Here is a 4498-nt window from a genome sequence, read left to right on the forward strand (position 1 = left end):
GGTTTCAGTAGTTGTGGTGCACGGGTTTAGTTGCTCTGCGGCATGTGGGATCTTCCTGGACCAGGGCTCGAGCCAGTGTCTCTTGCATTGGCAGGCAGATTCTTAACCATTGCGCCACCAGGGAAGTCCCTGATGATTATTTTTATCTGAAAGCAATATCTCTAATACGTGGAGGGTAAGATGAACATAGTTTGGGTTAAGAAGAGTTTCGAGAGACCTTATAATCACTCTATATGAGCAACTTTTCTGACAATCAGATACTTGACTCAAGCTAACGAAATTAAATATACATACATTATTCTTATTGATATTTCAGCTAATGGACAATTTTTTTTCACCAAACTCTACCTGCAAACTCTCCTCCCAGTAATGCCTGAGGTTTGTAAACATGATCATCAAAACATATCTCCTACATTTCCTAAACCTTTTCAGCCTGCCTTTCACTGAGGAAGATAAGTAGATTATTTGTAGATGGGGAGACTTCTTAAGTGGTTTTCATTTCTATCACTGTAGTTTTACATTTTAGTGATTAAAATACTTGGCAATGAATTGGTATTTTTTGAATTTGGAAAATATGTATTCACTTTCATGTTATCTAGAAGTTTTACAATTATACATCATACTCATTTAAAAGAATAGGTATTTATTACCAAAGGGGAAACAGTGGGGGAGGCATAAATCAGCACCTTGGGATTAACATACACACACCACTATATATAAGATAGATAACCGGGACTTCCCTGATGGTCCAGTGGTTAGGGCTCTGCACTTGCACTGCAGGGGGCACAGGTTCGATCCCTGGTCGGGGAACTAAGATCCAGCATGCCACGCGGCATGTCCAAAAACAAAGCAAAAAGACAGAGATAACCAACAAGGGCCTTCTGTATAGCACAGGGAACTGTACTCAATATTCTGTGATAATCTATACGAGAAAAGAATCTGAAAAAGAGTGAATAAATATATATATATAACGGAATCACTTTGCTGCACACCTAAAACTAACACAATAATGTAAATCAACTATAATCCAATTAAATTATTAAAAAATAAATTAATAAATGCACCAAGAAATAAAATAAAAATTAAAACATTTTAATCAAATGAATATGCATCTCATCGTGTAAATTAAGCCTACATGGAAAAGTATATAGAAGTGGCACAGGAGAAACAAATAAAGATAAGAAAAACCTTCAACTTTCTCACTGTAACAAAAGATTGCTACTGTGCAGTAGAGCAAAAGGATAGCTATTTTAAGGGCCAACTGGAGAAAAAAGTCCAAAAGAGTAAGTGTAGTTTTTTTAATTGAGTTTCATCAGTGACTGATTAAATCCCTCCCCCCCATCCAAGTAAAATCATTGTTATAGCTATAAATGATGGGGCTCCTGTTTTGAGCACCTTCACTTCCAACAGGTAAATGACTCTTTAAGCTGTGTTCATGTTTTCTTTCAAATCCAGAATAAGAGGAAATAGGGCTATAATACTTAGTGATTTACAGCAGACATAAGGAAAAGCACTACTCCCTGGTAGTTTATATACTCATAGATACGGGGTTATGTGACCAAGGTGATATACATCTGACACTGCCCAGAAGCCAAGTGATGTAGTACGTCATGATTCTGGGTGTCACCAAATGAATGGATTGGCAGCAAGAGACATTATTGTGTACTTTGGGTGGTGGGTCAGGGGGCAGTTGTGGAACATACTGGTTTTATTCTTATCAAATTAAGCATAAATATCAGATCTGGCATTCTTAATTCAGTGTCCTAAAGCAACAATGGATGAGCTTCAGGAAATCTGTAAACATGTTGAAATTAAGTATACACAGTTGTACATGCATACATATGTGACATTTTTATGAGGGAAGATCTATTTCTTTCACAGCATCCTTTGTATAGGCTATAGTCAACACGTATACACACACACAAGATTAAACACCAAGGTAACTTGGGTATTAAGAAAAGGATGATTCACAATCTTTCAATGTGTTGTAAACTATTAAGAAAGAAAATTATTCCACATCTTCTGATTCTCATGTTCCAACTTACTTTTCCTTCCAAGCATACTCCCTTTCCCTAAGGAAATTCTGATTTGGAAAAATAATTTTCTAAGTACAAGTGCACTCTCCCTGCCTATGACTCCAGCCTCCCTCTCACCACAGCTTTGCCTCCGTCAGGCTCTCTGCCCCAGGCCTATCGACCCCTTGCAATTTCCAGTGTGTTTCCTGTTCTCTCTGACCTCCTACCCTTTGCAGACACAGCTTTCTCTGTCTGAAATATTATCTCCACCTCTAGTCTTCAGCTGATTAACCCTACTTGTCCTCCAGGATTGCTCTCTGGTGACCTTTGACCAAGTCCCTGGGCAAATCTCTGTCAATGCACATATCAGACTGCACTGAAATAATCTGCTTTTACATTTTTTTCCTCTATTACTAAATTACAGAGTTTCTTGAAATCATATGTGTTTAGTACTTTATTTACCTCAGTAAGCTCACAGTCTCTCACAGCATCTGGTACATAAAGAGTCAGTAGTCTTTATTGAATGTTGATGGTTTAGAAGAAGCGAGTTAACCAAAAAGGTTCAATGAGTTTTCTTTTTTAGGGTGTGCGTGTTTTTAAACAAAGGAAAATATAGGCTAAAGGAATTAATGACTACTTTTGGAACTGATTTCATGCAGAAAGAGGCAATGTAGAAAGATACCTGGTAATAAGGGAACCTTCCTGAAACCACTGAAGTGATTAAATTCACATCACATAGTTGGTACCTTAAGAGACCTAGGCTAGACCTAGGCTATCTTGAATCATTAATCCCATATCCCGCTTGAAAGGACCTTAGAATTCACAATTTTTGTAAACAGTGTAGTTGAAGTTCATAATGAAGGGATGGAATTTATATTTTGTCAGACAGCTATCCTAGCAATATTCTTTTCTCAAATTAGAGTTTAGACAGATTCCATCTACTTACTCTCTTAATAGTTTTCTTAAGACCAATGATTTTCAACTGGTTGTGCAGTGGATACAGTGATGTTCCTAAGCACCTGCCCCTTCAGAACTGGAGGACTTAGTCTACAGTTGCTGGTAGTACTGCTGCCTGATAGCTTTCAGCTGACAAACTTTCCTGTATTTGCCCTCAATTGAAGGAAATCTACTCAGCCATAGCCTCACTCTGTCTCTGGGGGAAGCCTACACTCAGTGAATGGTTGACGGGAAAATAAAGGCCCTGCCACTCCTCACCGCCTTGGGACAACTTAGAAAGGCCATTGTACTTACAGAGATTCTTATGGAATTGAGTGACCTTTTTCAAGACTGTGTCACAGCCCACCTTCTCCCTTCCCCAAAGATGCTTTGCCCCTCACCATCCCTTGCCCCAACAGGAGCTAATTTGGGGAGTGTTTCCTATCAGACTCTGGCTCTTGTGTTGAGATTATATTCTAATGGAGAAATTCGTAAGTAAAGGAATCAGTTGGGAGGCTATTGTTGTATCCTGGGAAAAAATTTTGTGGGAGTGATGCTGAAAGCTCGGCCTCTATGCAAGGGTGCTGAATCAGATCTCAGAGACAGAGCTTTTGGGTGAGGTAAAAAAAAAACAGCTTTATTGTTTGCCAAGCGAAGGGGGGGACAGAGCGGGCTCCTGCCCTGAAAAACTATGTGTCCTAACCCAGGAGGCTTTGATGAAGAGTTTTATAGCAATGATTCAAGGGTGGGGTTGCTGATAAAACTGGGTGTGTGCAGGGCCTGGTTGCCTTTCATTTCCCCTCAGGTGGAAATCTCCTAATCTTGATGAGCTTTCCTGGTCCCTTTAATCTTGCCTCAAGTGGTTTCTTGGCTGTCCCTCCCTTGATTAGCAGCTGTTCAAGTCTGCCCTTTGGAACTCAGGGAAGGTCATGGAGGCTGGAGTTTTGCCTACAAGAAACATGGGACTTCTAGAAAGGCTTCTATGCCCAGGAGCCCCATAGGGTCCTGCTCGGCTTCAGTAGTGGTGGAGGTGGTGAGAAGTGTTTGAATTTTAGATATATTTTGAAGATAGGAACAACAAATTTCTTCACAGATTGGTTGTAGGTTGGGAGAGAAAATGAAGATTCAAGGATGATTACACATATGTTGGCAAAAGTACTGGAAAAATGGCGAGGCAGGCCTATAACTGGAGCAGATTTGGGAAGAGATAACTGAGAATTCATTTTAAAATATTTTGAGTTTGAGATGTCAGTTGGACATCCAGTGGAGATATCAGTAGACAACAAGATTTATAGGTCTGCAATCTAATGTAGCACTATGGATGGGAGATGTAATTTTAGAAGTCTCTGGCATACACTTATTTATTTTTTATTTTTTTGCGGTACGCGGGCCTCTCACTGCTGTGGCCTCTCCCGTTGTGGAGCACAGGCTCAGCGGCCATGGCTCACGGGCCCAGCCGCTCGGCGGCATGTGGGATCCTCCCGGACCGGGGCACGAACCCGTGTCCCCTGCATCGGCAGGCGGACTCTCAACCACTGCGCCACCAG

At 40.6% G+C, this 4498-nt stretch overlaps 1 non-coding gene across 1 annotated transcript; it reads left to right on the top strand.

Annotated features, from left to right (window-relative positions):
• Positions 1-737: 737 nt before the first annotated feature.
• On the top strand, positions 738-810 carry TRNAA-UGC (transfer RNA alanine (anticodon UGC)). The gene has a single exon. It is a non-coding gene; the product is annotated as a tRNA-Ala (tRNA).
• The last annotated feature ends 3688 nt before the right edge of the window (positions 811-4498 follow it).

The sequence above is a fragment of the Lipotes vexillifer genome, unplaced genomic scaffold, assembly GCF_000442215.2.
Source record: "Lipotes vexillifer unplaced genomic scaffold, Lipotes_vexillifer_v1.1 scaffold606, whole genome shotgun sequence".
NCBI classification, from domain to species: domain Eukaryota; kingdom Metazoa; phylum Chordata; class Mammalia; order Artiodactyla; family Lipotidae; genus Lipotes; species Lipotes vexillifer.